Source organism: Mus caroli, unplaced genomic scaffold (assembly GCF_978045245.1).
Source record: "Mus caroli unplaced genomic scaffold, Mus_caroli_1 scaffold_8, whole genome shotgun sequence".
Lineage (NCBI taxonomy): Eukaryota > Metazoa > Chordata > Mammalia > Rodentia > Muridae > Mus > Mus caroli.
Window position 1 is genome coordinate 62,222,883 of NW_028227263.1, and position 25,939 is coordinate 62,248,821.

A 25,939-nucleotide genomic window follows, 5' to 3' on the forward strand; every position below is an offset into this window, starting at 1 on the left:
ATGAAGAAAGCCACAAGTTGAGGCATTTACCAATTACATTGATATGGACTATAGATAGGTGTGTTACCACAAAGCCGAGAACTCTCTGCTGTAGATGTTCTCTACTTAATTCTTAACTTCTGGGTTGTGAAAGTGAATAGTCTGCTAAGAATGCATTCTAGTGCTTTTAATAGGGGCCAGCATGTTAAGTCAGACAAGGATGCGGACAATAGATAGCTGCCAAATGGTCTAAGAAAGCTGCCTCTTGATCTGCAGCATTCTGATTCTCAATATTAGTGTCATTCAGATCAGATGTTCAGCCTTGCAGACTCCTTTTTAGTGTATAATTATTTAATTATTGTACATGAATCATTTTTCTTTTTTTATTATTTTACTTATTCACTTTATATCCTGCTTACTGCCTCTCTCGAGTAAAAGGCCCACCTTGTAAATTCTTTAACACTGATGTCTGTGTAGCTTGGTCTTCTACAGTTCTATCTTTAGATCTTCATGTCTGACTGAGAAAATAACACATACCCAATTACTTTTAGTGACCTGTGCCATCTCCTTGTCTGCAGAGTGAGCCATGCCTATTTGATTGGACTAGCAGAATTCCATCATTCCCAAAATCACAGGTACAATTATCAGTTTCATCTGACACTGGGTTCTTGTGACAGGGGCAGCTTCTCCAGTCAGCCCTCCCTCTATATTTTCATGTTTAATATAGCACCATACCACAGATGTTTATAAACTGTCCTGACCCAGAAAGAGATGGAAAAAGCAGAGGTTACATGCCTCAGATGGTCCAACCCAGCTGAGTCATTTAAAGGCATGTGAGAGGCCCCAGCAGCACAGATTCCTAGCACTCCAACCATATGGATTTGAAATCCTTTCTCACTATTGTCGTGGACACCCTGAATTCAGGTTCACTGAGTCCAAGAGGAGAACCAAGGCATGATCTTGCCATTTATTCTGATGTGGTTCATTGTGTAGAGGGTAAAATATTCATCTCCCTCTGGAGGATCAAAGCTGCCCCTTCTCCGTATGACATGCCAATGACCACAGTCAGTTGGTCTGGTCAGTGTGCTTGGGAATGAATATTGTGAACATAAAGTATGGGCACAGAGTGTGTGAAAAGGAGAAGACAGAAAGAAGGGTGCTTAAAGAGCCCATTAAGAACAAACAGGCTGATATTTGCCTACCCTGGAGCACAGGTGTGTATTCACATCAGCCAAAAGTGAGCATGGCCCAGGAATCCATCAAAGGAGAATGAACAAATATTATACTATATCAAGTCCATGGAACATCCCTCACCTGAGACCATGACTCAGCTCAACAGGAAGGAAAATCTCACAAGAGTCACATCAAGAATGAACTATGAAGACATGGTGAGCTACTCACAAAAGAGTAAATACCATGAATAAATAGATAGAGCTCATGTGACCTGCCTGGTGTCATCAAGTTCAGAGACTCTTGGTGGAAGTGGGGGACAGGGATGAGGCTTTTTTTGTTAAGAGGGTCAGAGATTCAGTTTTACAACATAAAAGAGTCATGGAGATGCATACACAATGACAGACCATACTTAACACTACAGGACTATCTGCTTGTAAATGGTATGAATGATAAATTTTATCTTTTTATTCTTTTAACCACCATAAAAGAACTCAAGCAAGCTTGATAGAGATCTGTGGAGCTTGGGCAGAGCCTGAAATGTCGAGGTCTTAAGAAAATTTTTGAGAACTATTGATTTCAAGTCTTCAGTTTGTCCAGGAATGGGAGAAAAAATGCTTTTTACTGCAGCGTGAGTGTCACAGTGTTTATAAATGACTTCTCCAAGATATATTTTAAAATGTCTGTCTCCATAAGGGATCAGCCCACATACAGACAGACAGACAGACAGACAGACAGGCAGGCACACACAGACACATACATATACATATGTATATATTATATATAATTGTATATATAGTTGTATAATTGTATATATACTTGTATATATAACTATATATGAATATGTGAGTATAAAGTAAAAACACTAGAAGAAAACTAGAATATCCCTTCTAGTTCCTCAGGAAAATGGATGTTTGTAGCCAGACTTTGCTACTTTGTGGGTTCTTCTTTTTCCTACCCTTTAATCCCCTTGTTTTGCCTCCTTTCACTAGATAGTTAAGAAACCCTCTCTCACTATTGCTGTGGATATCCTAACTTCAAGTTCACAGAGTCCAAGAGAGGAGTACCAAGGTGTGATCTTGCTCTTTGGCTTGCTGTGCAGAAGATAGATATAAAAGAAGATACGAGAGAGAGAGGGGGAGAGAGGGAGAGAGAGAGAGAGAGAGAGAGAGAGAGAGAGAGAGAGAGAGAGAGAGAGAGATATCTGAATCTAGTTTCTTTCTTCTTGTTTCTTCTTTGAGCATGACTACTAAGCAAACTGCAACCAATTCCCCTGAATAACCAACAACCACCCACCCTGAGTCTTGGGGCCCTAGCATTTAAATACCCTCTAAAAATTCCAAGAATTCTAAACTTCCCACAATTGCAGAAACTATCTGAAGCTGGCAAAGCCATGCCTCTGCTAGACTATGATGCAAATCATAATCATGTGCCACAGACAGTCCAAAGCAGCCCCATCTCCCCACACCTTATTAATATATATATATATATATATATATATATATATATATATATATATATTACTGTTTTTTAAAGAAACTAAAATTTCAGAATTGTCAAAAATGTCACTATGAAAGTTAAAATAAAAAGGTGTTCTATTCAAAATACATGTCTATAGTCAGCATATTAGTAAAATTGCTTTTAGTAATATATATTGATAGGTGTATTTTGCTCTCTGCAAGAGATTAGGTTGTTATTGTAACTTTGCTCATGATGGCAAGGCTTCTGTCAACATGCCTTGCTGCTCCTGGCATCTGACACATTTTAACCAGTAAAGCTGAATGATATTTCTGGGCCTGATCCTTAATAATGCTACCAGCTTTCTTCTGTCACTAGCTTTGAGCTCTAGCCTCCACATAAGGAAACTCAGAAGACACTGCTGAATGATGACTTCCTGCATCGTGATGACAGCCTGGGTTTGTTTCTTCATTAAACAACCTGATGAGTGCAGCTAGGAGCACCACACTGAGCTGAAGAACAGCACAATCAGGCCTAGCCAGCCCTTGGGAGTGTAGGGAGTATTTAGACCCTTGCTGTAGGCCACTAAGCAGTAGTATAATTATTACATGGAAACAGTAACAATCAGTGGTCTCAAGCATGCAATGCAGAAATCCCTTTTTACACCTAGCTTCTTGGCATAAGGAGAGCAGTTCCATGCTGGGATGAGCCACATATACTTTGCTGATATTTTGCCATCACCCTGAGCCAGCTGAGGGCATGAGGTGGTTTCCCCCTCACAAACCATGTCACATAATCCTGAGCAACCACACATAGAGAGACAGGAACTCCCCCTCCTTGTCTGGCTCAAATGGACATCTGAAAGGTGGATCTGATGCTGCTTTGGTGACCTGTCAGTGTAATTTCTATAGGCGCAGGAGTAGATAGAATATAAAAACAACTGGATGGATGGGAAGCCTGTTGCTTAAAATTTGCAAAGAACTCCAAGGAATGAAGTATAAAAAAGCAAATAAGCCGAGTCAAAAACCCCAAAACCTGTTGAAGACACTTACAGGGATGTGGGAGGATTCCCTCCTGAGATTGAGAATTCTTTCATTTATACCTAGACCTTGAGGGACTGAAGGACTTAGATGAGCCTAGTGGAACTGACGTATAGTGACTGTGAGGCTGTTTGGAGACAAGGGTAAGACCATACACAATTGAAAAGGTAGATGTGTCACTTGATCTTCGACAAGGGAGCTAAAAACATCCAGTGGAAGAAAGACAGCATTTTCAACAAATGGTGCTGGCACAACTGGTTGTTAACATGTAGAAGAATGCGAATCGATCCATTCCTATCTCCTTGTACTAAGGTCAAGTCTAAGTGGATCAAGGAACTTCACATAAAACCAGAGACACTGAAACTTATAGAGGAGAAAGTGGGGAAAAGCCTTGAAGATATGGGCACAGGGGAAAAATTCCTGAATAGAACAGTAATGGCTTGTGCTGTAAGATCGAGAATTGACAAGTGGGACCTCATGAAACTACAAAGCTTCTGCAAGGCTAAAGACACCATCAATAAGACAAAAAAAAAACCACCAACAGATTGGGAAAGGATCTTCACCTATCCTAAATCAGATAAGGGACTAATATCCAATATATATAAAGAACTCAAGAAGGTGGACTCCAGAAAGTCAAATAACCCCATTAAAAAATGGGGCTCAGAACTGAACAAAGAATTCTCACCTGAGGAATACCGAATGGCAGAGAAACACCTGAAAAAATGTTCAACATCCTTAATCATCAGGGAAATGCAAATCAAAACAACCCTGAGATTCCACCTCACACCAGTCAGAATGGCTAAGATCAAAAATTCAGGTGACAGCAGATGCTGGCGAGGATGTGGAGAAAGAGGAACACTCCTCCATTGTTGGTGGGATTGCAAGCTTGTACAACCACTCTGGAAATCAGTCTGGCGGTTCCTCAGAAAATTGGACATAGTACTACCGGAGGATCCAGCAATACCTCTCCTGGGCATATATCCAGAAGATGTCCCAACCGGTAAAAAGGACACATGCTCCACTATGTTCATAGCAGCGCTATTTATAATAGCCAGAAGCTGGAAAGAACCCAGATGTCCCTCAACAGAGGAATGGATACAGAAATTATGGTACATTTACACAATGGAGTACTACTCAGCTATTAAAAAGAATGAATTTATGAAATTCCTAGCCAAATGGATGGACCTGGAGGGCATCATCTTGAGTGAAGTAACACAATCACAAAAGAACTCACACAATATGTATTCACTGATAAGTGGATATTAGCCCAAAACTTAGGATACCCAAGATATAAGATACAATTTGATAAACGCATGAAACTCAAGAAGAATGAAGACCAAAGTGTGGACACTGTGCACCTTCTTAGAATTGGGAACAAAACACCCAGGGAAGGAGTTACAGAGACAAAGTTCGTAGCTGTGATGAAAGGATGGACCATTTAGAGACTGCCGTATCCAGGGATCCATCCCATAATCAGCTTCTAAACGCTGACACCATTGCATACACTAGCAAGATTTTGCTGAAAGGACCCAAATATAGCTGTCTCTTGTGAGACGATGCCGGGGCCTAGCAAACGCAGGAGTGGATGTTCACAGTCAGCTATTGGATGTATCACAGGGCTCCCAATGGAGAAGCTAGAGAAAGTACCCAAGGAGCTAAAGGGATCTGCAACCCTATTGTTGGAACAACATGATGTACTAACCAGAACCCCGGAGCTCTTGTCTCCAGCTGCATATGTATCGAAAGATGGCCTAGTCGGCCATCAATGGAAAGAGAGGCCCATTGGACTTGCAAACTTTATATGCCCCAATATAGGGGAATGCCAGGGCCAAAAGAATGGGAATGGGTGGGTAGGGAAGTGGGGGGCGCTATGGGGGACTTTTGGGATAGCATTGGAAATGTAATTGAGGAAAATATGTAATAAAAATATTAAAAATCAAAAAAAAAAAAAAGAAAAGGTAGATGTGGTTCTGAAGAGATGCTTCAGTTAGCAAAGTGTTTGTGGCACAAGACCAAGGACCTGAGTTTGATCCTCAAAACCTGTATTTTAAAAAATGCCCACATAAATGCCCACATATATGCCCACATATATACCATATATATGTGCAGTAGGTACAGAAATTATATGGAAGTAACCAACCACATTCTGCTTGGACTTAAAGCCTGCTTGATAAAATGGATACCAGTGCTTATTGCCATTAACTAGGGAAAAGACTATGACTGGCTAAATCACAGGTCTTAGGAGAGAAGAACATAGTACTCTTATTATTCATTCTGCTAAATGAATATATTAATTAACTGCTCTTCTGCAGCAAGAAGAATGGCATAGAGAGCCAAGAAGCAGAAGACAAGCTAGAGAAACAGTTCATAGGAAACCTGGTAGCAAATGTTTGACATTATGATGGTTTAAAAGTGGAACAGAGGTTATAGAAACCACAGTATTAATTTTTCCTTTACCTGACTAGAAGTATTTAAAACAACCCTCTACTGATATATTGAACAATACTAGAAGTTCTAGCTCCCAGCAAGTCTTGTCATGCAAAGGGTCCCATACCACGTGCCTATCTTTTAAGTGAGATGATCAGGGGGATTAGTATACTGAATGCATTTTCCACTTAATCTTCCAAGTTTCTGAACATAATACAAGATGGGTTTGTGAGAACATAATACAAGATAGGTTGAAGAGCATCTGGATATGTCCTAGGGTTTGAAGATACTACTTGAGGCATTGCAAAATGCCGAAGGGAAATTTGAAAGGCAACTAGTTACACCAACATGGAGCAGAACTGCAAGACATATATCTGGGCTTTCTTATGCCACCCTACCCCGCAAGAGGAGCAAGCTCTTCTTACCTCCCACTGCTTCTGTGTCCATGTGACAGAGTACAGCCATTGCTCACCTTGCCAGAGAATTGGGCTGTTCCTAGTTCACGGATGCTGCTGCTGCTGGTGACATGTGTCATAATATCGTTTTTTCCATAGTTCTATATCCTGTGTCTTCAGTGTCCTGATATGGAACAGAGTGCAGGGATTATGGGCAATACAGACAATGCATCTGAGATGGGAGGGCTGGCCTCCACACTATGCATTTAGTGTTCATTCAGTGTTATCTCCATTCTGAGATCCAGACCCAGGTGGGCAAATTTGGGTTAAAAAGATGCTCTAGGTGCTAGAGAGATGGTTCAGTGGTTAAAAGCACTTGCAGCTCTTGCAGAGGACATGGGTTTGGTCCCCAGTACCCATTTGGCTGCTCACAGCCATCTGTAACTACGGTTTCAGATGATCTAATGCCCTCTTGTGACCCTCAAGGGCAGTAGGATTGCATGTAGTGAACATACAAGCAAATAAACATGACATTTATGGGCCAACTTTTAAAACAACAGCCAGTGTGCAATGGCTCACCCCTAGATCCAGAAACAAAAGGATGACCTTTATCATTGTATTCTGGTTCTTGGAATTTTCTACCACTCAGAAAAGAAAACACAGGAAGCATAACCACAAGAAAGGACAAGAAAAACTATGTAGATATTAAAATCCATATTCTTGCTTGCAATAGGCAACTAGAATGAAGCAGCAGACTCTACAAGCACTAGCAATACAATTTATAGAATGCAGAGGGGAAACTTAACAAGAATCTGTGTCTTTATCTTCATAAATGTTCCTTTCCTATTTCCCAAACCACATAAAAACTGGGTTGGAGTAATTGAAGAGATACATTCAGGGAATGGCAGTAATTACCAAGATATGAGTTCTTCCCAAACTAATTATAAATAAAATGTGATGATTCTAATTAAAAAAAACAGATTATTTTCAGAACTTGCCAAATTGAACCTAAATCCACTTGAAATAATAGATGTCCAAAAAGAGTCAAGATATTTTTGAGAAAATAAAATAATAATGACAGAACTTATGCTATCAGTATTTATTGAAGCCTGTGATAACAATTAAAATGGCTGGCTATGGTTCAGGAACTGGCAGAGAGATGGGAAAGACACTAAATGTCTTAACAAAATTAATATTTGATAGGGATAGCATTTCCCAGCAGTGAATAAAATAAAATTAATTTCAAGCAAAGTGAGAGCCTTTGAGATATATGCATGCATACACATATGTGATTAATATATATTAATTCCATGTGGACAGAATATTTACAAGTTAAAATGAATTTTTAAACGAGGCTCATGGGAAAGGATGCTTGCTGTGTGTGTGTGACTTATGTGACTCAAGTCTGCAAGCCCACTGTCCCCACCAGAGCCTTGACAACACTGTAGAAGGGAAACAGCAACCTGCACTATGTGAAAAATAAATGAATGACATGGTTTATACAACCCCAAAGCTTCCACTATCTCACTTATGCCCCCACTGGAAGACATATTTGCAGTGCATAAAATAAAGAAATAATATCTTCAGTTTATGAAGAACATTTTAGGATCAACAAGGGTATGATAATCCTCCTTCAATAAAATCAGCATGGCTCAGTTAGTAAAGTGGTTGCAATGCAAGCACTGAATTTGATCCCCAGCACCCACATTAAAATCATGTGTAGAGTATAGTATTATACCTTTGGGCTGAAACAAGTGATGCCTAGAGCTCACTGATTAGGCAGCCTAGTTAAACCAGTAAGCTCCAGATCCCTGTAAGAGACTCTGAACAAAGAAAAGGAGGGGGAGAGAAGGATATTATCTAGTGATGACAGTAAGGGCTGAGCTTCAGCCAAACACCACACACATTCACACGCACACATACACACACACACACACACACACACACACACACATACCCATACACACACACACATGTACATCTGTACATCCATGAACATTTACTACAAAAACAGATATAGCAATGGTCTTCAGTAAGAGGGCATGCATAAACTTCCTGAAAATATGAACTTAAGTAATAAAAGACCAATGGAAAGGTACTGATATTGCTGAACCTTCAGGCACTGGCCCTTCTCAGTAGTGGTTAGACATGGGAAACATACTTTCTGAGAGGAAATTTGCCTCTGAAATGCACTCACATGCACGCCATTTGACTCCATCTTTCTTGGAGGAATTTTTCTTTTTCCCAGGGATGTAATTAACTACAAGAGTTTCCATGGAATGAACCACCAAACAGTCAGCAATAAAATTCTGATCACATTCAGTGATAGATCCACGTAAGCAAAGGATGTGGAATTATTAAAATGGGGTTGTGAGGTCTGGGAGACGGCTCCGTGGCTAAGAGCACCTGCCGTGCAAGCTGAGGACCTGACTGTGAGTCTCCAATGCTCATGTAAAATTCTGTGCGTGGCCCTACCTGCCTTTGACTCAGTGCTGGGTGTGGGGGCCTAGAAACAGGAAAATTGCTAAAGCCAGACAGCTTAGCAGAAAATCAATGAACTCCAAGCTGAGCAAGAGACCTTGTCTCAAGAGACTGATGGAAGAAATGCCAGGCATCCCTCTTTAGCCTCTCCAGGCACAAACAGGAATAAGTCCCCTTCACAGTACATGCATTACATATATACATGTGCTTGAACACACACACAGTTTTTAAAGGGGACTATGAAAGAAAGAGAAGAATGACAGTTCACTGGTCTATGTTGTCTACAGCATGGCCTTTGCTCTAGACCTACTGCTTCTCTCATAACAAGTGTAATGTCTATGACAGTAAAGACTCAGCATATACAAACAAGGGAGTATCTTGTATTCTGAATAAATCAGGCTTCAACATATACACTCTAGAGCCCATGTATTAGTGGGGCACCCAGTGATTTTAGGTATGGAGAGGACATTTTTGTTCAGTATTTTATTAATATCTTGAATTACTTACCACTCAAGTGAGCACGTCATTAGGCACTATTCTTGCATTCTGGGGACAAGGTGTGTTTGGATCCTCCTGTACTAACTGCACATTTACTTTACTAACCTCACTTTTACTAACCTCAGCAACCTATATAAACAGAAGGCCCTCCCCATCTTAGACGAGTTGTCTCTAATGGGACATGTGCAACTTCCTGGTGAGTTTACAGACTCACTGGCTCTATCAAAGCTCCAGCACCCGGAGCACCTCTCACACAGTGACAATGTAGATGTGGCCCTGACACTTCTTAGGGGATGAATGATTTGTGGATTCTTTCTACCAGAAGATAGAGATGCAGAGCTGGCCCTCACTAGTGGACTATAAGGATTCTGAAAGCAACTTGCTAGCTTCATAAATGTCTTCTCCCATACTGCCTTTCTCACAATCAAGGGTTCTGAATACATGGCCTACATGGCCTCTACTGACAAGCTCCAAACTGATTTTATTATGTCTCCTACTTCTAAACAAGGGGCCATCGGAAACCCGTTCCAGCTTCTTCTGCTATATGAGAAAGGGTCTTCTTTGTGCCTCTGTGAGGCAGGTCCTTGCTATAAAACTTTCCCACAGACCTGTGCATTCCAACCTGTGTCACTGGGCTTCATACAGATAGCTAAATGGCAAGTGAGCACTTGATTCCTGAGGCAGTTTTTGGGGTGGCCTGACACCCTCCCTGCTTCAAGAGTGTCATGGATATATTGGCCCCATCCTAGGACCTCAACAGAGTGCTCAGAAAGCTAGTTGGGATGAGGAGACATTGAGAGAGATTATAGGTGATTTACATTTTTTGATTTGTTCTTCTCTAAATATTTGTGCAAAGAGTCTTATGTGAATATGGAAAAAGGATAGGTTAATCCTATAGGATAGGAATGTTTACCCAGAGGAGCACACTGCAAAAGGAAACCACGGACACAGAGGAGCATTGCAGGTACCCAGGAGGGAGCTGTATAGCTCCTTAACAGATGTATATTTACAGTGGAAAAGTGACTGATCAAAGTCACAGTGTCAAGGATGGACTTGTCCTCCATGTTTAGTCAGGCTAACCTAGAGAGAACACATATGCTATGTTCTCTATATATCAATGGGGGAAAGAGGGAGGGTGAAGAGAGAGAAAGAGACAGAGAGACAGAAACAGACACACATAGGGGAGGGAGAAGAAGGGGAGGAGAGGAGGGAAGTAGGAGGGGGTAGGAGAGGAGGGAAGAGGGTTTGTTAGGGAAGTTGACGGTTAGCTTTGGTTATGAAATGTCCTCCAAGGTTCATGTGTTTCAATGTTAATTAGAAATTAACATTCTCTAACTAGAGATTGTAGAACCGTTAAAAAGTAGGGACTAGTTAGAGGAAGTGGGTCACTCGAGGTAGGTGTCCCTTCTGGACTAGGCTCTCAATTTCATGACTGGCTGATCTGTAACAAACTGAACCACAAGATACCACCACTACAGGCAGAGCCCTGGCTGCCACTCCTATCCTGCTACGATACATTGTACACTCTCAGAGCAGAAACAAAATAAATCTTTCCTCTCTTAAGTTTCTTCTCTCATGTATTTGGTGACAGCAATGAGAAAATTAATGTGTCTAAAAGCCTCTATCATCTTCAAAGATTGGATTTAAGGTCATTTTTCTTGTGCTTCTGCTGTTAGAATATCCAGGGCTTGTAGGATAGCTGGGCTCTGGTGATACCATATTGTCCTGGATCTTGTTGATTACTTTCTTAAACTGGTCTTTAGCCATCTGGGTTTAGCCCTACATAAGGCACTACTAGGAAATCTCTAATCCAAGGAAATTAACTACACTAGAGTCGGAGATGCAGTATTTTTCTTTTGTTTATCTGGCTATTATAGACTTAGATGCTGATTTCTGAGTTTGTCTTTGTTGGACAGGTATTTTTATGCTTTTTAATGTTTTATTTATTTATTTACTTTACATATCAATATTTTATAAATTTAATTTTGAATGCTCTTTAAATATTAAACACTTGTAATATTTTCTATTTTTTTATCATTTCCAAATTTTTTTAATTAGGTATTTTCTTCATTTACATTTAAAATGCTATCCCAAAAGTCCCGCATACCCACCCCCACCATTCCCCTCCCCCATCCCCCACCACTTCTTGGCCCTGGTGTTCCCCTGTACTGAGGCATATAAACTTGCAAGAACAAGGGGCCTCTATTCCCAATGATGGCCAACCAGGCCATCTTCTGATACATATGCAGCTAGAGACACAAGCTCTGGGGTACTGGTTAGTTCATATTGTTGTTCCACCTATAGGGTTGCAGACCCATTTAGCACCTTGGGTACTTTCTCTAGCTCCTCCATTGGGGGCCCTGTGATCCATCCAATACCTGACTGTGAGCATCCACTTCTGTGTTTGCTAGGCTTCGGCATAGCCTCACAAGAGACAGCTATATCAGGGTCCTTTCAGCAAAATCTTGCAAGTGTATACAATGGTGTCAGTGATTGGAGGGTGATTATGGGATGGATCCCCGGGTATGGCAGTCTCTAGATGGTCCATCTTTTCATCTCAGCTCCAAACTTTGTCTCTGCAACTCTTTCCATGGGTGTTTTGTTCCCAATTCTAAGAAGGGGCCAAGTGTCCACCCCTTGGTCTTCATTCTTCTTGAGTTTCATGCGTTTTGCAACTTGTATCTTCTATCTTAGGTATTCTAAGTTTCTGGGATAATATCCACTTATCAGTGAGTACATATTGTGTGAGTTCTTTTGTGATTGTATTACCTCACTCAGGATGATGCCCTCCAGGTCCATCCATTTGCCTAGGAATTTCATAAATTCATTCCTTTTAATAGCTGATTAGTACTCCATTATGTAAATGTATCACATTTTCTGTATCCATTCCTCTGTTGAGGGGCATCTGGGTTCTTTCCAGCTTCTGGCTATTATAAATAAGGCTGCTATGGACATAGCAGAGCATGTGTCATTCTTACCAGTTGGAACATCTTCTGGATACATGCCCAAAAGAGGTATTACGGGATCCTCTAGTAGTACTATGTCCAATTTTCTGAGGAACAGCCAGACTGATTTCCAGGGTGGTTGTACAAGCTTGCAATCCCACCAAAAAAGGAGGAGTGTTCCTCTTTCTCCACATCCTCACCAGCATCTGCTGTCACTTGAATTTTTGATCTTAGCCATTCTGACTGGTGTTAGGTGGAATCTCAGGGTTGTTTTGATTTGCATTTCCCTGATGATTAAGGATGCTGAACATTTTTTCAGGTGCTTCTCAGCCATTCGGTATTCCTCAAGTGAGAATTCTTTGTTTAGCTCTCAGCCCCATTTTTAATGGGGTTATTTGACTTTCTGGAGTCCACCTTCTTGAGTTCTTTAGATATATTGGGTATTAGTCCCCTATCTGATTTAGGATAGGTTGAGATCCTTTCCCCATCTGTTGGTGGTATTTTTGCCTTATTGACGGTGTCTTTTGCCTTACAGAAGCTTTGTGATTTTATGAGGTCCCATTTGTCAATTCTCAATCTTACAGCACAAACAATTGCTGTTCTATTTAGGAATTTTTCCACTGTGCCCATGTCTTTGATGCTTTTCCCCACTTTATCCTCTATAAGTTTCAGTGTCTCTGGTTTTATGTGGAGTTCCTTGATCCACTTAGATTTGACCTTAGTACAAGGAGATAGAAATGGATCAATTTGCATTCTTCTACATGGTAATCACCAGTTGTGCCAGCACCATTTGTTGAAAATGCTGTCTTTCTTCCACTGGATGGTTTTAGCTCCCTTGTCAAAGATCAAGTGACCATAGGTGTGTGGGTTCATTTCTGGGTCTACAATTCTATTCCATTGGTCTACTTGTCTGTCGCTATACAAGTACCATGCAGTTTTTATCACAATTGCTCTGTAGTACAGCTTTAGGTCAGGCATGGTGATTCCACCAGAGGTTCTTTTATCCTTGAGAAGAGTTTTTTGCTATCCTAGGTTTTTTGTTTTTCCAGATGAATTTGCAGATAGTCCTTTCTAATTCGTTGAAGAATTGAGTTGGAATTTTGATGAGGATTGCATTGAATCTGTAGATTGCTTTTGGCAAGATAGCCATTTTTACTATGTTGATCCTGCCAATCCATGAGAATGGGAGATCTTTCCATCTTCTGAGATCTTTGATTTCTTTCTTCAGAGACTTGAAGTTCTTATCACACAGATTTTTCACTTCCTTAGTTAGAGTCACACCAAGGTATTTTATATTATTTGTGAATATTGTGAAGGGTTGTTGTCTCCCTAATTTCTTTCTTAACCTGTTTATCCTTTGTGTAGCAAAAGGACATTGACTTGTTTGAGTTATTTTTATATCCAGCTACTTCAATGAAGCTGTTTATCAAGTTTAGGAGTTCTCTGGTGGAATTTTTAGGGTCACTTATATATACTATCATATCATCCGCAAATAGTGATATTTTGATTTCTTCCTTCCCAATTTGTATTCCCTTGATCTCCTTTTGTTGTTGAATTGCTCTGGCTAGGATTTCAAGTACTATATTGAATACGTAGGAGAAAGTGGGCAGCCTTGTCTAGTCCCTGATTTTAGTAGGATTGCTTCCAGCTTCTCACCATTTACTTTGATGTTGACTACTGGTTTGCTATAGATTGCTTCTATCATGTTTACATATGAGCCTTGAATTCCTGATCTTTCCTAGACTTTTATCATGAATGAGTGTTGAATTTTGTCAAATGCTTTCTCAGCATCTAACGAGATGATCATGTGGTTTTGTCTTCGAGTTTGTTTATATGGTGGGTTATGTTGATGGATTTCTGGATATTAAACCATTTCTGCATCCCTGGGATGAAACCTACTTGGTCAGGATGGATGATTGTTTTGATGTGTTCTTGGATTCGGTTAGCGAGAATTTTATTGAGGATTTTTGCATCGATATTCATAAGGGAAATTGGTCTGAAGTTCTCTATCTTTGTTGGGTCTTTCTGTGGTTTAGGTATCAGAGTAATTGTGGCTTCATAGAATGAATAGGGTAGAGTACCTTCTGTTTCTATTTTGGGGAATAGCTTGAGAAGAACTGGAATTAGATCTTCTTTGAAGGTCTGATAGAACTCTGCACTAAACCTATCTAGTCCTGGGCTTTTTTTTTTTTTTTTGGTTGGGAGACTATTAATGGCTGCTTCTATTTCTTTAAGGGATATAGGACTGTTTAGGTCATTAATCTGGTCCTGATTTAACTTTGGTACCTGGTCTGTAAATTTGTCCATTCCATCCCGGGTTTCCCATTTTTGTTGAGTATAGCCTTTTGTAGAAGGATCTGATGGTGTTTTGGATTTCTTCAGAATCTGTTGTTATGTCTGCCTTTTCATTTCTGATTTTGTTAATTAGGATGCTGTCCCTGTGCCCTCTAGTGAGTCTGGCTAAGGGTTTATCTATCTTGTTGATTTTCTCAAAGAACCCGATCCTCATTTGGTTGATTCTTTGAATAGTTTTTCTTGTTTCCACTTGGTTGATTTTGCCCCTGAGTTTGATTATTTCCTGCCATCTACTCCTCTTGGGTGAATTTTCTTCCTTTTTTTCTAGAGCTTTTAGGTGTGTTGTCAAGCTGCTAGTGTGTGCTCTCTCTAGTTTCTTTTTGGAGGCAGTTAGAGCTATGAGTTTTCCTCTTAGAAATGCTTTCACTGTGTCCCATAAGTTTGGGTGTGTTGTGGCGTCATTTTCATTAAACTCTAAAAAGTCTTTAATTTCTTTCTTTATTCCTTCCTTGACCAAGGTATCATTGAGAAGACTGTTGTTCAGTTTCCACGTGAATGTTGGCTTTCTATTATTTATGTTGCTATTGAAGATCAGCCTTTAGTCCATGGTGATCTGATAGGATGCATGGGACAATTTCAATATTTTTGTATCTGTTGAGGCCTGTTTTGTGACCAATTATATGGTCAATATTGGAGAAGATACCATGAGGTTCTGAGAAGAAGGTATATCCTTTTGTTTTAGGATAATATGTTCTGTAGATATCTGTTAAATCCATTTGTTTCATAACTTCTGTAAGTTTCACTGTGTCCCTGTTTAGTTTCTGTTTCCATGATCTGTCCATTTGTGAATGTGGTGTGTTGAAGTCTCCCACTATTATTGTGTGAGGTTCAATGTGTGCTTTGAGCTTTACTAAAGTTTCTTTAATGAATGTGGCTGCCCTTGCATTTGGAGCATAGATATTCAGAATTATGAGTTCCTCTTGGAAGATTTTATCTTTGATGAGTATGAAGTGTCCCTCCTTGTCTTTCTTGATAGCTTTGGTTGGATGTCGATTTTATTAGATATTAGAATGGCTACTCCAGCTTCTTTCTTTAGACTATTTGCTTGGAAAATTGTTTTCCAGCCTCTCATTCTGAGGTAGTGTCTGTCTTTTTTCCTGAGATGGGTTTCCTGTAACCAGCATAATGTTGGGTCCTGTTTGTGTAGCCAGTGTGTTAGTCTATGTCTTTTTATTGGAGAATTGAGTCCATTGATATTAAGAGATATTAAGGAAAAATAATTGTTGCTTCCTATTATTTTTGTTGTTAGAGTTGGCATTCTGTTCTTGTGGCTGTCTTCTTTTAGGTTTGTTGAAGGATTACTTTCTTGCTTTTTCAAGGGTATAATTTCCATCCTTGTATTGTTTTTTTTAATCGCTTATTATTCTTTGAAGGGCTTGATTCATGACAAGATATTGTGTGAATTTGGTTTTTTTATGGAATACTTTGTTTCTCCATCTATGGTAATTGAAAGTTTAGCTGGGTATAGTAGCCTGGGCTGGCATTTGTGTTCTCTTAGTGTCTGTATAACATCTGTCCAGGATCTTCTGGCTTTCATAATCTCTGGTGAAAAGTCTGGTGTAATTCTAATAGGCCTGCCTCTATATGTTACTTGACCTTTTTCCCTTACTGCTTTTAATATTCTATCTTTATTTAGTGTATTTGTTGTTCTGATTATTATGTGTTGGGAGGAATTTCTTTTCTGGTCCAGTCTATTTGGAGTTCTGTAGGCTTCTTGTATGTTCATGGGCATGTCTTTCTTAGGTTTGAGAAGTTTTCTTCTATAATATTGTTGAAGATATTTTCTGGCCATTTAAGTTGAAAATCTTCATTCTCATCTACTCCTATTATCCGTAGATTTGGTCTTCTCTTTGTGTCCCGGATTTCCTGGATGTTTTGAGTTAGGATCTTTTTGCATTTTGCATTTTCTTTGATTCTTGTGCCCATGTTCTCTATAGAATCTTCTGCACCTGAGATTCTGCCTTCCATCTCTTGAATTCTGTTGCTTATGCTCGCATCTATGGTTCCAGATTTCTTTCCTAGGGTTTCTCTCTCCAGAGTTGTCTCACTTTGGGTTTTCTTTATTGTGTCTACTTCCCCTTTAGGTCTTGTATGGTTTTGTTCAATTCCATCACCTATTTGGTTGTGTTTTCCTGTTTTTCTTTGAGGACTTCTGTTTGGTTGTTTTCCTGGTTTTTTTGTTTTGTTTTGTTTTGTTTTAAGGACATCTACCTCTTTAGCAGTGTTCTCCTGTATTTCTTTAAGTGAGTCATTAAAGTCCTTCTTGGTGTCCTCTACCATCATCATGAAATTAGCTTTTAAATCCGGGTCTAGCTTTTTGGATGTGTTGTGGTATCGAGGACTGGCTGAGGTGGGAATGCTGCGTTCTGATGATAGTGAGTGGCCTTGGTTTCTGTTAATAAGATTCTTATATTTGCCTTTTGCCATCTGGTTATCTCTGGAGTTAGTTGTTATAGTTGTCTCTGGTTGGCGTTTGATCCTCTCGTGATTCTGTTATCCATTATCAGCAGACCTGGGAGACTAGCTCTCTCCTGAGTTTCAGTGGTCAGAGCACTCTCTGCAGGCGAGCTCTCCTCTTGCATGGAAGGTGCACAGATATCTGGTGTTTGGACCTGCCTCCTGGCAGAAGATGAAGGCCCAAAACAGGGCCTGTCCCAGAAGCTGTGTCAATTCTGCCTGTTCCAGGAGCTGTTTACCTTCTGTAGTCCACACCTGTGCAGTCTATTCTCTGAGAGACCTGGGAACCAAGATGGCTCCCCCAGGTGCTCCGGCAAAGCCCTTCCCGGTGGGGCGGGCACCTCTCCTCTGGCAGAGAAGGTGCCCAGATGTCTGGAGCCTGAAACAGGGTCTGCCCCAGAATCTGTGTAGCTTCTGTAGTCCACACTCTCACCTGCTATTCTCTGAGGGGTCCAGGAACTAAGATGGCTCCCCCAGGTGCTCCAGCAAAGCTCTCTGTAATATTTTAAAGTTTTAAGACAAAGTCTCACAATGTTACCCAAATTGCTCTCAGTTTTTGCCTTGGTTTCTATTTCCTCTCTGTATTCTGGCCTGAGTTGCTTAGGGTTCTGGTAACTAGAGAGTCTGGATGTCAAGTAGGGTATCTTTTCTGGATGACCTCTAGGGTTTGAGGCACTAACCTTGCCTCTGGGCTCTCTAGTACCAGCTTGTCCTGGGTCCCTGATGCTAGAGTGGGCTGAAAAATGGAGTACAGAAAATCGGGTACAGTCTATTGTTGTTGGGTGTGCTTAGGGAGACTTGACAGCCAGGGGACTTGGGAGGGTGGTCTTACCTGGTGTCCCTGATGCCTGCAGGCCTCTGAAAAAGCAAGCAGATTCATTTACTGGAAAATAAAGCTCAGGTGACAGAGTGCATCCTTTGTGTTTTAAATGAAGCCTTTTTCATAGGGTTTAGGTTTTATCTAATCCCAATTTGTTGTCAATAGTAGCATGCTCTGAACTGTCTATTATTCTGAATATGCTTCTCTTTGATGTTATCTTTATCACTTTATTATCATTCAAGTTATACATAAGGTAATCTGAAGAAATCTGGGGACTTGGATTAGGAAGATATGTTACATATCAATATCAAAGCATATGACTTTCACGTATTTATTTAACAAATATGTGTTAGGTCCAGAGAGTAGAATGGCTAGGCTGTGGTAAATAATGAGATACATAGTATGGGATTATCGCAAAGGTGGATGCTCAACCTTAGCTTCCCAGTGGTGTGATATATTGACATTGGAAAGAGAGATGATGGTATATGGGTAGAGGTGTGAGAAGTTTTGAGCTCAAGTTTGAGTGTGTTAAGTTTCAGATATCTGTTCAATCTCCAAAGAAAATGACAGGTAAAGTTGGCAATTGTAGAAGTAAGTTAGGAATTCAAGAGAGAGGAGACTTAGGGGTCCTTGGTATATAGATAAGAGTAGAAAATGAGTATGGGGGACAGGGGGAGTAGAATGAGAAAAGCCTGAAGGAACTGTAGCTTTTAATGGGTTATCAAGAAGAGAAGAACCAGAAAAAGTGGACGGGGGAGGGGATAAGCAATGTGTGAATGTAAAGGTATTACAAAAGTGTGTCGCTAAAGATGCACAAAATGGGCAAAGATATGTATGACAGTGTGTGTGGTTAGCAAGCATCTCAGGCAAAGCCAGCCATCAAATCTACCCAGCCACTAGCCTTTTAAAATGAAAGATTTGATTAGGTCACAGCCAAACATGTTCATTTTCAGACTGTCCATGTATAACTATAACTATAGCTCTGTAACTATAGAGCTAAGCTTTATTGTCTGTGTAGCCCACGAACCTCTGGCTTTTGTAGTTTTTCAACAGTTGAGAGGGCTGTGAATCGAAGGTATGGGAAGGAATAAAGAGATTGAATGCAAACACTTGTTAAAGAGCTCCCAGAAGGAGCAGAGAGTGGTGAAACTGTGTTGGGGAATGACAAGAGAGTCATAAGCCCTGATATGAGGAATTATGCCTAGTCTTATTGTAACTTGTTCTGCTGTCCTTGGGTGATATCCCCAGGGAGGCTGCTCTTTGATGAAGGAAAACAGAGGCAGAGTGGATCTAAGGAAGAAGAGACATGGGGAGGGGAACTAGGAGTGAACAGTGGGGAAACTGCAGTCAGGATGTGTTGTGTGAGAGAAAAATTGAAAAGTGATTTTCAGATCTAAACAGAATTTTTTGTAGCAGAAACTCAAATGAACACTTAAAGAAATTTTCGACATCCTTACCATCAGGGAAAATACATTAAAACTACACTGACATTCTATAATACACCTGTCAGAATAGCTGCATGCAATAACTCAAATGACAGATTGTTCTGGCAAGAATGTGGGATAAGGAAATACTCCTCCATTGCTGGTGGGATGAAAACTTGAACAGCCATTATGGGAATCAATATGATGGTTCCTCAAAAAGTTCTGTATCAATCTATCTCAAGATCCAGCGACACCACTCTTACACATACACCACAAGGACACTTGCTCAAACATCTTCATTGCTGCTTTGTTCATAATAGCCAGAAACTGGAATAGGATAGATTTCCCTCAACAGATGAATGCATAAAAGAAAATAGCACAATAGAGTATTACTCAGCTCTTTAAAAAAATGACATTATAAAATATACAGGTAAATGAATAGAACTAGAAAAAAAATCAACACAAATGAGATTTGAGCAGTTTAAAATGAATCCAGAACAAAAGGGAGATCTTGGCGTGCACAGGGAACTAAAAAAAAAACTCAATAAGGGCACAATTTGATTCCCAGCAAATTAGTTCCAGTGGGATCAGCATACGTTGAAAGTATAGGAAGTGTTTGTGAAAACTTAATCTTCACTTATTGATGTCAAAAATTGCTTCCCATGGTACTGGAATCAATACTTTCCTCAGTCCAGTGTGGCCTGCAATCATCCTTCATTGATCATTAATTGTGCTGTACAACTAGTTGCACTGATGTTTCCATTGCTGTTCCTTGGGTATTCAAGCTGAGACTAACTGCATGGTGTGTGTGTGTGTGTGTGTGTGTGTGTGTGTGTGTGTGTGTGTGTGTTTGTGTGTGTGTGAGTGGTGAGAACAGGATGAGAATGGACATGACCTTCAAAGACTGCAAAGAGGAAAAAGAAGGCAAGTGAGGGCAGCAGGTACTGGGAAAGACCACATTCTTTCCATGTGGGGGTTTCTTTCCTCATGACTGAAAGTGATCTTTGCCTAAGGTACAGAAAGGGTCCATGCAGGAGATTTCTGGAGGTGATGAATTGTCAGAGTCTTGGTAAGTGGTACTATTAAAGCACTGATGGTAGAGAAGATTGGTGTCTTGGGAGGAATGAGGGAGAGCTTCACAGTGAGCCTGCTCTTTAGCAACAGATCAACATTCTCATTGGGATGAGAGGCACTATACCACTGAGTTCTGCATTTTCTTCATATATCATTTATTAAAAACAAAACTTAACTTAGAGATTTCTAAGGTACCCTTCAATCCATCAGCTTATCTATTTATCTACTTACCAAAATATTCTATTTATCTCCTGATTCTCACACCTGATTTGATTAATTTATCACATCTATGTTCATAGTAGTACAAGCATAGCTGAAAATAAATTTAAATTCATGTTCTCCATTTTATAGATGAAAGACCAGTGTACTGTTTTTTGTTTGTTTGTTTGTTTGTTTGTTTGGTTTTTATTTTTAACTTGACCTGAACTGAGTTATTTGGAAAGAGAATGAACCTTAGCTAAGGAATTGTCTACATCAAATTGACTTGTAGGCAAGACTGCAGGAGCACCTTCTTTATTAATTATTGGCATGGGAAGACCAGACCACTGTGGGCAGTGCCACACCTGAGCAGGGCATCCTGAGTTGTATAAGAAAGCAGGCTGAGCAAGCCAGTAAGGCAGCATTCCTCCATGGCTTCTGCTTTGGTTTCTGATTCCAGGTTCCTTCCTTTAGTCCTTGCCCTGACTTCCCTCAATAATGTACTGTGACAAGAAAGTTTATGATGAAATAAACCTTCCCTCCCCAAGTTGCAATTTGGGCATGGTTTTTTATCACAGCAACAAAAAGCAAACTAGGACAGGGGGATGTATTTGCGGTTTTCTGTACTTGTTAATTCTAACTCAGCCAGAAGAGAGATTTATTTTCCTTCCCTTGTGGCAGAGGATTCCATTAAATCTGTGTGCACCAGTGTTTCAAAAATTTTTACCCTGTTTCTGTTGGTTGAGCATTTGAGTCATTTCTGGTCCTTTGACATTACAACTGTAGAGTTACAGTGAGTAACCTGTTTCTGTTTGTTGAGCATTTGAGTCATTTCTGGTCCTTTGGCATTACAACTGTAGAGTTACAGTGAGTAATTTGCTGCTTGAGTTATGTCCTACATATGCCCAGCTTTTCCCGCTATAAATTCTCTGAACCGAAACTGCTGAATGAAGTGAGAAGTATGTTTCATAATGTCAAATTTTCTTTCAAAGTGTGTGGAGTTTCTCAAGTGCTGGTCCCTTTCAGGGGCATTTCTAAGTTAGAGAGGTAGATGGACTCTGCTCCCCACCCCCATCCCAAGCAGGCAATAGAAGCATATCATCTGTGCAAATCTTAACAGGAATATTCATCCGATGGTCGGGAATATATCTCAGTGGTAGAATGCTAGCCTAGCTTGTCAAAGCCTTGGGGTTTTTTGTTTGTTTTGTTTTGTATTTTCAAGACAGGGTTTCTCTGTGTAGCCCTAACTGTTCTGGAACTGGGTTTGTAGACCAGACTGGCCTCCAATTCAGGGATCTGCCTGTTTCTGCCTCCTTGGTGCCAGGATTAAAGGTGTGTACCACCACTGCCCAGCTAAATAAAGTCTTGGGTTTTATTCCTCACACTGCAAGAGAAAAAAAAAAGAAATTTAATTTAAACCTACAACAAAATTGGTGGACTCCTTATTGACACCCTGAACTGGAAATTCTACAGTCAGTGAAGACTTTCTTCCTCCTTCAGATCCTTGAGCTCTCAGTAGTGATGACTAGTCAACTTGACAGGATGGAACCCTGCCCAGACAACACACCCCTTCAGGCATGCCTCTGACATGTTTCTAGAGTTTAACTGGGAAGGAAGAACCCAACTTGAGCAGGGGCAATACCTTCCCATGAGCTGGATTCTGGGTCTGAACAAAAGGAAAGGAGGAGGAAGCCAGCCATGTACCAGTATTTGTTCTTTTCTTCTCCTGGACTGCAGACACAAAATGACCAGTCAGTTCATGCTTAGGCTGCCACAGCTGGGAGCTGTCCTTGTTACTGTCACCTTGCTTTCCTTACCACAACAGACTGTAACCTCAAACCATAAGCCCCAAACACAACTACAGTTCAGTGCTTTCCTTAAGTTGCTCTTGTCAAGGGTTTTGTCACAGCAAGCAGACAGGTAGCTGATGCAGAAAATAGATTCAGAGGCTGTTGCTGGGACAAACCTCATCATACAGTCCTTTGGCCTTTAGAACTGATTTGCAGGATGAATGCAGAGGAGTTTGGAGCTATGGGCTAGAGAAGCCTGAGAAGGTTATAAGCAGATTAGTGAGCCCTCTGCTGGGAGTTTAGAGGACCAACTTGTGACATTTCTAAGGGGAGGCATTTCAAAGGGGAGCAGAGACTCTAATGGGAGCAGGACTAGTGGACATTTGGGTTATGTTCTGACAAAGAATCTCCTTTATCCTGTCCATGTCTCAAGGCTGAACTCAAAGGTTATGGAGTAATTGGTTCAGTGGTGGAAGTTTCCAGGGAGGATAGCATTGGGCTGTATTTTGGGTTCTACTTGCTAATCTTGTCCAGGTCTACAGTAAGAGAGGTAGCAGGACGCACAGCAGAAAAGTATGAAAAATGGACAAATTGTCCAGGAAAGGCATTTAAATTTGCAGATTGGGTTGGTGTGGAGGAAGTGGCTGTAATTGCTAGAAAGATTAGCATCATTATAAAAAGATCTCCTGCATATACTGGGACAATAAAAAAGTACTCTGAGGCTGAGACCCCATTCATCCACAGCTCTAGACTGTGAAAATGCAATTTTTTTTTTTTTTTTTTTTTGGTTTTTCAAGACAGGGTTTCTCTGTATAGCCCTGGCTCTCCTGGAACACACTTTGTAGACCAGGCTGACCTCGAACTCAGAAATCTGCCTGCCTCTGGCTCTCGAGTGCTGGGATTAAAGGCATGCGCCACCACGCCCAACTGAAAATGCAAATTTACTAAAAGAAAGAGCCTAAACTGAAAATGCCACTGAGGGGGTTCCCTGCTTTAAAATAACCATTTATGGAAGCCATATTTAAACATCCAACTACCTTAATGCACAGAGGCCATTATGGCTATGGTTAAATAGGGCCAAACTACATTTCAAGCTGACAGCAAAACTTGGCAGTATCATTTACATAGTGATGGCTTTACAATTCGAAAGAATTGTAGAGTTCTGGATACTTGGACCAAGATTTCTTTAAACTGTCAAGACTAGGCAATTTGTAGCCGCACTTTATTTCCTGTAAGGAAGCCATTGCATGAAGCTATGAAGATAAATCCTAGGCTGCAATGGGAACCCAGGAACATTAGAGATGCTGGATCTAGGGGATACCTACTAAGGTAAGTTGATGACACTGAGTAGAATCAGCCCAACACAGAAAGTGTGCATGCTACAAATGGCACAAATGGAGAGCGGGACCTCTCAAGGATGTTGGAGTTCAGATGATTCTATTATGAGTTCCAGATGCCAGAATTCCCTTTCTTTGCTAGACTTGGTTTTGGTCCAGTATTTCCTTTTGTAATGGGGATGTTTACTGTGTGACATTGTATATTAGAAGCTTACAACTTAAAGACTCACATAGGTCTACAGTCAAGAGATTGCCTGAATCTTAGAAGAGACCTTTCTTTTACACTTTTGAACACTTTTGGAACTGTTAAGCTTTTAGTCTTTAGCAGATGGACTAAACACATTTTGCATTATGAGATGAGCTAAGATTTAGGAATCACCTGTGGATGCTAGGAAGTAAAGGCAATGGTTTTTGTCTCAAGTTGATAAGGGTAGAGTTGGGGGTGGTTGATCTTGGCTTTCTAGTTTGCAAGATTTAGAATCACCTAAGAAACAAAACCCTAGGTAAATTTGTAAGGGTGTTGCCAGAGAGGTTTTACTGAGACAGAAACACCAGCCTCCCTGTGGATAGCACCATCCCATAGATTGAGATCCCAGACTAAGGGAAAAGGAGAAAGTGAGCTGAGCACTGGTGTTCAGCTCTCTCTACTTCCGGAGTCTGGAGGCAAGAGGAGGAGTCACATAACATTCCTTCAGCCCCAGCCAGATCTTTTTTTACGGTCACATACCCCCTACTATGATGTACAGTACCCTCAAACAATGAGCCAACATAGCCCTCTCCCTCCTGCCTTCTGTAAGTAGATTTGGCCAGGCATTTTGTCACAGCAATGAGGAAAGTAATTAACTAATATATCTACATTCTGAATTCTTGTTGCAGTTATTGTGGGTTATAATAATATGTGTGCCTGCATTACCTTCTATCTATGTGAAAGTTAATTTGGTGACCTCATGGTCATAAGGTGGCCCCTCCAACTATGGCTTCATTTTCATAGGGAGAAAGAGAAACAATATGAATGAGAGCTTCAAGGTTCAAAGGGTTCACTCTACAGGAATTTATGTCTCCAGACTCCTTGTGCTACCCAGGTCTGCATTTAAAAGGATTAATGAGCTTAAAAGACATTAGCATAGAAAAATGACTGAAAAGAGGAATGGGACTTGAGTTTCTTCAATTATGCCCTTCGTTGTGGTAATAGAACTGTCACTTTCAAAGCTTAAAATTCCGCAGAAGCTAAGATTTAACAAAACCTTCAGGGTTACTGTTCAGTCCTGTGAGGACTATTATGTAGATGTGTCACTGTGTATTGAAATTTTCAAGTGTCAATCCACTATGCTTTGTTCTGTAATGCTTATTTTATTTTTGGACTTTGTCATTTTTTTTTACTGGTCTGATTAATGATATAGGTCATCTTCAGAGACAAAAAAAACTGCATTTCCTTTCAGATCATATATTTTTGTTTAATTAAATTTTTAATAAGAATAATCCATGTAGCATAACCCATAATAAAAACTCATTAAAAAACTGAGGCATGATGGCTTATATCTGCAATCCCAGCACTTAGGGACACTGAGGCATGAGGATTACCATCAGTTGGAAGCCAACTTGGACTTCAGAGTGAGATGTCCCGAAACCAATAATAAAATGAAATTTGTAATACTTCACATATATTGAGGAGTACCTTGCCATTGTGCTGTCCTGCCAATTCGGATGAGCAGTAAAAGGTGCACTGATTTGTTTTCTTCTGTTTATGTTGTGAAGAGGGGGGGGGACCCTTTGCCACCACACACACAAGGCCCCTCAAATTTCCTCTAGTTTTCTGACCCTGGGAAGTGAACTCTATTGTTCTTGCAGTGTATCCCCCTTACTTTCTCCCGAGAAGATGTCACTTGAATCATCCCCTCAGAGGGCATCAGGAGCAATGCAGTACCCTCCATAACTGTGGGACTGATCACTGATCATTGCCATAAGGCCAAGACCATCTGCTCCCTGGTTCTAGAGACGGTGCTCCCATTAATACTTCGTCAGCACTCATTTTCAGCATTTTGTCCACTTTTTGGCTGACACTGCATTTAGAGTCAACCTCACCCTCAATTC